This window comes from Zeus faber (genome assembly GCF_960531495.2).
Source record: "Zeus faber genome assembly, chromosome: 21".
In the NCBI taxonomy this organism is placed as follows: domain Eukaryota; kingdom Metazoa; phylum Chordata; class Actinopteri; order Zeiformes; family Zeidae; genus Zeus; species Zeus faber.
The window spans coordinates 5,885,594-5,896,190 of NC_137208.1; positions in this window are offsets into that span (position 1 = coordinate 5,885,594).

The window sequence follows — 10,597 nt, forward strand, 5'->3', positions numbered from 1 at the left end:
ATCTGAGCCACTTTGACGAGGGCCACATTATGATGGCTAGACGACTGGGTCAGAGCATCTCCAAAACAACAGGTCTTGTGGGGTGTTCCCGGTGTGCAGTGGTTAGTAACTACCAAAAGTGATCCAAGGAAGGACAACCGGTGAACCGGCGACAGGCTCATGGACGGCTTTGGCTCATTGATGCACGTGGGGAGTGACGTCTAGCACAGAGGAGCTACTGTAGCACAAGATGGTGAAAAAGTTCATGCTGCTGTGATAGAAAGGTGTCAGAACACACAGTGCATCACAGCTTGATGTGTATGGGGCTGTGTAGCCACAGACCGGTCAGAGTGTCCATGTTGACCCCTGTCCACCTCTGAAAGTACCTACAATGTGAATGTGAGCATCAGAACTGGACCATGGAGCAACGGAAGAAGGTGGCCCGGTCTGATGGATCACGTTTTCTTCTACATCATGTGGATGGGCGGGGTTAGGGTCCCATCAGATGGAGCATCTGTGGGATGTGCTGGAACAACAAGCCAGATCCATGGGGGCCCCACCTCACAACTTCCAGGCTGATCAGTGTATATATGTTAGATAGATAGATAGATAGATAGATAAAATATCAAGTTACAAAAATGTCCAAAAATGAAATGTACACTACAATAACTACAATAACTTAAACAGTGAAGCAGAAAGATGGAGGCACAATGAACCTAAACAAAATGTTGGCAATAAGCCTAAACACCAGAACCAAACATTGGCAGTGAACACTGTATACGGCTGTAATAACAAATTCACATAATGGTGGTTGTGCAAAAGGTTTTTTTGTATGTTGCATCCATACACTGTATGTATTTTCTTTTACGCCAACTATTGCTTCTTTATCCTCTTTATGCTGCGTGCCTGCCGTGTTTGTTTGAAAGGTTGTCTGACGGGGGCAGAAAAACCTGCAATAATCAAAATATGTCCGACTCCACAAAATGCAACGTTTTGTGTTTGGTTCCACTGTCAGGTCCGTCCATCAGGCCTGAAACCAGAGCGCGGCCACGTCACCATAACCACGCTACGGAAACACGCCGCGCTGTCACGTCGAGGCCGACTCAAAGCGACAGTAAGACTCAAACATACAGGCCCACGTGTACAGTGTGCGTGCACGCATTTCAACGTTTTGTTGGTGGGTTCCGTTTCAGAGAGAGTTTTTCACCGACTACGTGGTGAAGAGTCCCAGACGTGGCGAGAGGAGAATTGGAAAGGATTTAAATCTTTAAACCAAGTCTTGCGGTTATCAAGTTAGGTATTAAAAAAAAAATTCATAGTAGTTTACCGTGAATAACTTCATAGAACCATAGTTGTTGAAAATGGATGTCTCAAGTATGTTAATGCAAATGTGTTATGACATACAAATTAGGACTGGGTGATATTGACTCTTTAGATATTTGCACATAATTAATATTTGAGAAACAATTATTAGTAATGTGGATATGGAGACATTGATGGAGAATCTAGAACTTATTTGGAGGAACGCGGCAAGGGGACGCACAATGGATGGCAGTTTGAGGGTAGGGGCCTAAAGGGATACTGTAGATACTGATACTGTTGACTGATACTGTAGACTCACTGTAACAACACTGAAGCAACACTGTAAGTAACACTGTAGTAACACTGTCATTTCACTGTACAACACTGTTACAACACTAACAACATTGTAGTAACACTTTAGTGACACTAGTCTAACTAACAACACTGTAATAGCACCATAACAACAGCGGTGTGATACTGTAGTACCATAGTAACGACAATGTAAAAACATTGTTGTAACACTGTGGTGTCACTGTAGTAACACTGTAGTGTCACTGTAACAACACTGTAGTAACACAGCTGCAACACTAACAACACTCTAGTAACACTGTAGGCACTGTAACAATACTGTAGGAACACTGCAATAACAACAGTGTGACACTAACGTCACTGTAACAACACTGTGGTGTCACTGTAGTAACACTGTAAGTAACACTGTAGTGTCACTGTAATAACACTGTATGTAATACTGTAGTGTCACTGTAACAATACTGTAGTAACACAGCTGCAACACTAACAACACTCTAGTAACTCTGTAGGCACTGTAACAATACTGTAGGAACACTGCAATAACAACAGTGTGACACTAACGTCACTGTAACAACACTGTGGTGTCACTGTAGTAACACTGTAAATAACACTGTAGTGTCACTGTAATAACACTGTATGTAATACTGTAGTGTCACTGTACCAATACTGTAACACCACTGTAGTAAAACTGTAGTGTCATTTTAACAACACTGGAGTAACACTGTAAGTTATGCCGTAGTTTCACTGCAACAACACTGTAGCAACACTGTATTGTCACTGTAACACCACTGGAGTAACACTGTAGTGTCACTCTAACAACACTGTAGCAACACTGTAAGTAACACTGTAGTGTCACTGTAACAACGCTGTATCAACACTGTAGTAACACTGTAAGTAATACTGCAGTAACACTGTAAGTAATACTGTAGTAACACTGTAATAACACCTTTCTGAAGCTCTAGATCTGGAGTCAGTGTTTGGGACAACAGGCTTTTTCATACAAACCTACATGCGGATTGATAAGTGAGACTCACACCTAGTGTGTGTGTGTGTGTGTGTGTGTGTGATGACAGAGACCCAGACAGCAGTCATGTGGCCTAGTAAATGTCCTCCACCTCTCCCTCTGCTCCCCTTCTCCTCTCAGGAGATCTCACTCCCTCCCTCTCGCCAGCTCATCATCGCCACTTCTGCATCTCTCACCCTCTATTTCCACTTCACATTACTCCCTCCTTCCTCCATATCTCTCTATCTTTATGTGTCTCTCTGTCTGTCTAACCCTCCTCCTCCTGTCTGTCTCAGTGCTCAGTGTAAAGCAGGTCAGTTGAGTCATAATAGTAAAAGTAGCAAGACTAATAGTAATATTTGTAGTGGGAGATGAATGACTGCGATGAAACTGAGTAACTCCACATAAAATAAGGTCACACACACACACACACACACACACACACACACACACACACACACACACACACACACACACACACACACACACACACACACACACACACACACACACACACACACACACACACACCTAAAGGGTAGAAATATTTTGACTAAAGAATTTCTTGGGATGAAAAATTACACTGAAATATTTAAGGACAGACAGACACACAGCCAGCCAGCCAGCCAGCCAGCCAGCCAGCCAGCCAGACAAAACGTTGAGATGGGATGCAAAACAGGGGAGATGACCTTTCAGGGCGTTTTATAAGGTGAAAAGAAACAACATGTTTCACTCAGGACCAGCGCCTCGACTTTCGGTGGTCGAGCCAACGACTAGAGGCTTCCATACTGTACTGGGGGTACGTTGGAGAGAAGTACGGTGGCCCTGAGAGCTCAACCCACTGCAACTTAAGAAAACACGTGCCAATAGACAAAACACAAGCAAATCACGAGAAACAAAACCACATTAACAGAAAACACAACCTCAAAACTAAGTTACGGAAGTGATCCGCCTGAATGTTTTATCTGCAATAAACTATATTAAAGTTTATTATTTCGTGTTTGTAATTATCCTCCACCAGTTTCCTCCATGCAATAAATTAATAGAAAAAACTTTTATAACAATCCACAGTTTTTCAAGCCATTTGAGTGTGATGTTACAGAGAAAACAGCTTCTACCGGCTCCACGGTGACGTTGGCGAACGATTCCAATCTTTTGGGTGAGAAGGGGGACCCACTCACTGCCAACGTAATTCTGAATCACACGCGCTCACAACTGACTGAGAGCTCAGCTGAACTGAGGGACGAACAGATCGTTTCAGGAAGTGATTCAGTTCGTGTCGTTCGCGCAAAAGATTCGAATCGTTCGCAAAACTTCAGCACTCTACCAGGGAGCCGGTAGAAGCGGTTTGCTCCGGAGCGTCGCACCTCAATGGCTTAAATAAAAACTGCGGATTGATATACAAGGTGTTTTTACTGTTTATTAATTGCATGGAGGAAGCAGATAGAGGACTTGGATATGGTGGTCTCGTGTGGCGCAACTGGTCTGTAATAGTTTGGCTCCAGCTTGTATAAATTCTTATATATAAATATATACATATAATTACAGGCACGATTTAGTTTTATGTATTTTATTGCAGATACATCAGTGGTGTTGCTCACTTCCATAATTTGGCTTTGTGGTTGTGTTTTCTGTTCACGTGCTTGTGTTTTTCATGATTTTCTTGTGTTTTGTCTATTCTCGTGTGTTTTCTTAAGTTGCAGTGTGTTGGGCTCTCCGGGCTGCCGTAGAAAAGCACAGAATACACACAATCCATTGTATAAACGACTTGCACTGAACTCAGTATTCACAACAACATGACTGAAAATTGCACAAAAACCATCCAGATCCAGATCCAGATCTAGATCCAGATCTTTCCAGCGGAGCATGTGCTGTGACACTCCACCCAGTGCCTGGATCTTCACTTGGCAGAGCTTGGACTGGAGTTCACACTTTTCCATAACGGGTCGGCATACACAGGGAACGCCTGGAAAAGATCCACGGTAAAGGGCGGCGTTCGTAAACATCATATTAAATCAGAGACACTGGAACACCCGTTTATTGCAGAGAGTGGCTGGATGTAACAAGCCGGGAGCAGATGGACACACGCCACGACGGAGGCGTTCCCCCTGTGTGTGACGAGCCACAGGCGTACAGCCACCTCCGATCCCCGGCCCAATTAAATAGACTGAAGACAGGTGTGGCTGCTAAAACCAAACCACCCCCACACCACAATAATATACGTTTTTTGGCTTATTATTTGTTTCTTATTACATAATAAATGAAGGCTCGCTGAATGGAGTTGATTTGGACACAACTGAATTGAACTGACAGAGGGAGAAAGAGAGAGAGAGAGACAGACCAACACAGAAGGAGGGTAAACGACCGCTCTGGCGCTCCCAGGAAGAGTGGAGCTGCTAATGACTGTGGCCGGCAGACCGGCTCTTAATGCCTGTTGATGCAAAACACAGCCAGCCAATTAAAGCGGCCATATCTAATCACAGGGGTCAGAGGTCAACACCCATCCACCATCCATCTTCATTAGCCGCTCGCGTCCTGAGCTGCAGCCTTCTGACGCGCCGGCTCAATGGGTTTCAGTGTACAGTTACAGGGCAATTCACCTTGAAGGATGGAACCGGCGTGCGCACACACACACACACACACACACACACACACACACAGATGAATATGATGATGTAATAGAGTACAATTGACTTACAAGCTTTAAGAGTACAGAATACACACACACACACACACACACACACACACACACACACACACACACACACACACACACACACACACACACACACACACACACACACACACACACACTAATACATACAGACAAAAACTCAAATAAACACAAAATAACCCCGCAGAATCACACACACACACACACACACACTCAGAAGCACATTAATACATACAGACAAAAACTCAAATAAACACAAAATAACCCCGCAGAATCACACACACACACACACACACACACACACACACACACACACACACACTAAGATGATGTAATAGCAGTTGTCTGGCCGAGGCAGGTCTTTTTAGACAGATCGTTTATGGTACGAATATCACATTTCTGAAAAAAAAAAAGTCAAAACCTAATTTCCTTTAGTTTTCCAAGACAAAACGACATTATTCAAGACAGGTCTGACTGGCTTACACATAAGCTGTCTGTCTCGCTGTCTTATGTCCTTTGTTCATAATAAAAAAAACTGCTAAATTATTTGTAACTGACCATATGAACTGAAAACTATTAAGAGTGTGTACTTTTATTTAAATAATCCCTTCACTGGCACAGCAATCCAAAAATGTAAGAAAATCAATTTGCAAACTGGAAAAGACACTGGAGACCAGAAAAGCACAGTGAGGACCAGTAAACCTAGACAGGAGACCAGTAAATGTGTCGTAGCGCCCAGTGAAGACACAGTAAGGACCAGTAAACACATACTGGAGACTGGTCAACACACACCAGAGACAAGTACAGTTTGGTTGTGTTATCTGCCCTGGAGTTGTGACTGGAGACTAGAGTAAACACCCAGTAAACACACAGTACAGACCAGTAAGGAAACAGTAAGGACAAGTAAACACAAACTGGAGAAAAACACTCCAGACCAGCAAAGACACAGTGAGAGATAGAGACACACTGGAGACCAGTAAACACACATTGGGGGCCACTAAAAGCACAATGAGGAACAGTGAAGACCAGTAGACCAGACCAATAAAGACACAGTATGGACCAGTAAGCACACACTGGAGACTAGTATGGACACACTGTAGACCAGTAGACACTGTGGGGACCAGTAGACACTGTGGGGACCGGTAAACACACAGAAACGAACGGTAAAGATCCAGTCAGGGCCAGTAAAGTCACACGCGAGTCAAGTAAACACATAGGAGAGCAGTAAACAAAATGGGGACCAGTAAAAACACACCAGAAACCAGTAAACAAACAGTACAGACAAGTGAAGAAACACTGGATGATATTCATCAAAACAGCAACAAATAACATTTTGTGTATAAGCACATTTTGAAGAAAACCTTGAGACTGGGCTGTTGAAAAGGCTCTGCCTCCCAAAAAACCCTCCCCCACACGCCCTCTGTGGTCCTGATTCACTGGCTCCATGAACATAGAGCATCACGCTGCCTGCTTCCATATACAATCCCAAACCTTAACTCAAACCTGAGAGCATGGGGAGATGTCCGTATCTATTTTAAAATGTAGCCCCTATCAGATGCTCACAGAAGATGCTTTTGATTGGACACATGCACAGAAGAACCAACCGTCCAACCAACCAAACCACCAACCCAAACCAAACCAACCAAACCAACCCATCAAATAAACAACTAACCAACCAACCAACCCAAACCAAACCACCAACCGATCAACCAACCCACCAAATAAACAACTAACCAACCAAACCACCAATCAACCAACCAACGCACCAAATAAATAACTAACCAACCAAACCACCAATCAACCAACCAACGCACCAAATAAATAACTAACCAACCGATCAAGCCACCAATCAACCAACCTACCAAATAAACAACTAACTAACCAACCAAACCACCACTCAACCAACCTACCAAATAAACAACTAACCAACCAAACCACCAATCAAAAAACCAACCAAATAAACAACTAACCAACCAACCAACCCACCAACCAACCAACCAAACCACCAACCAACCAACCAAATAAACAACTAACCAAATAAACAACTAACCAACCAACCAACCCACCAACCAACCCAAACCAACCGATCAACCAACCCACCAACCAAACCATCAAACAACCAACCAACCCACCAAATAAACAACTAACCAACCAACCAACCAACCAACCAACCCAAACCAACCACCGATCAACCGATCAACCAACCCACCAACCAAACCATCAAACAACCAACCAACCCACCAAATAAACAACCAACCAACCAACCAACCAACCCAAACCAAACCAACCAAACCATCAACCGATCAACCAACCCACCAACCAAACCATCAATCAACCAACCAACCAACTAACCAAACCACCAACCAACCAACCCAAACCATCAAACAACCAACCAACCCACCAAATAAACAACTAACCAACCAACCAACCAACCAACCAACCCAAACCAACCACCGATCAACCGATCAACCAACCCACCAACCAAACCATCAAACAACCAACCAACCCACCAAATAAACAACCAACCAACCAACCAACCAACCCAAACCAAACCAACCAAACCATCAACCGATCAACCAACCCACCAACCAAACCATCAATCAACCAACCAACCAACTAACAAAACCACCAACCAACCAACCCAAACCATCAAACAACCAACCAACCCACCAAATAAACAACCAACCAACCCACCAAATAAACAACCAACCAAACCACCAATCAACCGAACAACCAATAAACTAATAAACCAATCAACCAAACAACTAACCAACCAACCAACAAAACAACTACATTCTGTTGCAGCCACAGTTGCCCATTTAGTTCAAAGACATACCTACACATTCTGGTTGGGTTATCTGCCTTTGAGCTCTGATCAAATGTCCTCCATGTTAGGATTGTTGCAAATGGTAGAAAAATAATTTGCCAAACTGTTAAATTTCCATGGAAGTGACATGCAGGTTGCATGCCTGCGAAAATAAAAACTAAAATAGAAAACTAAATCACAATCCACGCAGCTTTGTGCTGTTCACACTCATGTAGAAACATTGGGACACGAAGCAGCGATGTGAGGACAAACTGTGTAAATGTGAGGAGTGAGGCACGAAGTACGTGTAGGAAGGATATGTACACCTGGGGTGAGCTCTGTGTGTGTGTGTACGATGGAGGAGAGTAAGAGGGACTCAATGTTAACAGGCTGACAGAGAGAGAGAGAGAGATACGTCAAATGACACGAAAAACAGGAGGGATGAGGACGGAGACTGAGTAAAGGAGAGAGAGAGAGAGAGAGAGAGAGAGAGAGAAAGAGAGAGGGGGGGGGGCGGAGAGGGATAGAGAGACAAAGAGAGACTACGAGAAAGTGGGGAGAAAAGGGAGAGATAGAAAGAGAGACACGCTACGTGGCCGAGCGTCGCTCCAGCTGCGTGACTGGAGGTGTGAATGTTCTCCTGGGTGATGGCTTCCCTCACCCCAGGACCCCACCCCACCCTGTGAGGAGAGGAGAGCACGCTGGGGGGAAAACGCATTTGGGGGCATCGGGCGGAGAAGAGGAGAGGAGGAGAAGAGAAGAGGTGGCGATCCATCTGCACGGGAGGAGCAGAAGACTCGACCGAGAGAGAGAGAGAGAGAGAGAGCGAGAGACAGGCAGACAGACAGAGAGCGAGGGAGAGCGAGAGACAGACAGACAGACAGGGCGGGAGAGCGAGAGACAGACAGACAGACAGACAGAGAGAGCACTCACCCTCGCACTGCTTGCCGTCCCCCTTGTATCCCGGCTTGCAGATGCAGTTGTAGGAGCGGGGCGTGTTCTGGCAGAGGGCGTCGATGTGGCAGTCGTCCGTCGCCTCCGAACACTCGTCGGTGTCTGTGCGAAACAAAGGCAAAACCGCCAAAAAGGGGGGGGGTCAGGGGTCAGCGGCAAGCTCAAAAACCGTCTTTTACCTTCCCGGCTCTGACTCTTGAACGCTGATCCTGAACGCATCGACGCAAGAAACAGCGTTCCGAGGGACGACTCCCATCCCCAAACACATCATCTTTACGGAGCGCATGGAGAGGGGAACGGCACAACACCGTAACATGATGGACCTCCCATACAAACGCTGCAAGACACTTCCAGACTGACGTTTGCGTAAAAAACCCCAAAGCGGCGAAAGCGCCTGGAATTGCGGAGACCTGGAAGGTGCTTGTGACGATGACATGATCCATTATCCCTTAACGGGTCCTCAAAACCGAGTACCTGAAGGACGGACCGGTGCTCGTGGGCGGGAGGGCCCCGGGATCCATCACCGGGGGCGACGTCAAAGTGAACGCCGGGATATCTGCCCTCCGTCCGGTGTGCCGAGGCGACCGCCCCCACCGACCGCGCCCACCGACCGCCCCCACCGACCACGCCCATCTCTTTTGGCCTTTACGCAAACTCCGGTGTCAGGGGGGGGAACCGAACTCGTGGGGCCGCGAGGGGATTGTGCGCAACAGATTCCCCGAGGATTCGAAATTCTTATATATTATTGTACGTCCGTGTCCGAAATCCGAACGGGACTTTGATTCGATTCCCTCTCAGTTGATCGATATCTTAAAAAAACAAACCAAAAGCAACAAACAGAATATCGTGCTTTTGTGCATTTTTTTTTTAGTTGCGGTCCAGCGCCACACAAAGGAAGGGCAGGCGGCAGAACAGCTGCCGAATCGACCGGGTTTATTGATGGAGAGGCGGAGCCGATTCAGGGATCCAGAGACACCGGCAGGACTGAGTCATGCGGCGAGTAAAACGGAGAAGAAGGACAGACAGACAGCGAGAGAGAGATTCTCTCCTCTCTTCTCCTCTCTCTCATCCTCTCTCTCTCTCTCTCTCTCTCTCTCTCTCTCTCTCTCTCTCTCTCTCTCTCTCTCTCCTCTCTCTCTCTCTCTCTCTCTCTCTCTCTCTCTCTCTCTCTCTCTCTCTCTCTCTCTCCTCTCTCTCTCTCTCTCTCTCTCTCTCTCTCTCTCTCTCTCTCATCAGAATATAAATAGCCCGGTCAGGCAGCCTCGCTGGGAGCTGTTTGAGTTGTGTGTTTCACTCCTCCTCGGCTCCCAGAGTGAAGGGGTTACGTCTCCCTCCCTGGCCCTCTGCCCACCACAACACCATGAACGAAATAAATCAATAATTTAAACCGAATTACAATAAATATCCGTTTTCTTTTTTCCATTAACTCATCGGCCGTTTTATTAGACGTAACATAAAAAAGCAGAGGGAAACAGAGAATTGAAGCCACTAGAAGTGAAAGACTGATGATAACCGGGCTTTTTTAGACAATCTCAGTCGGCAACATTGCATTGAAAAGCCACTGGAGTGA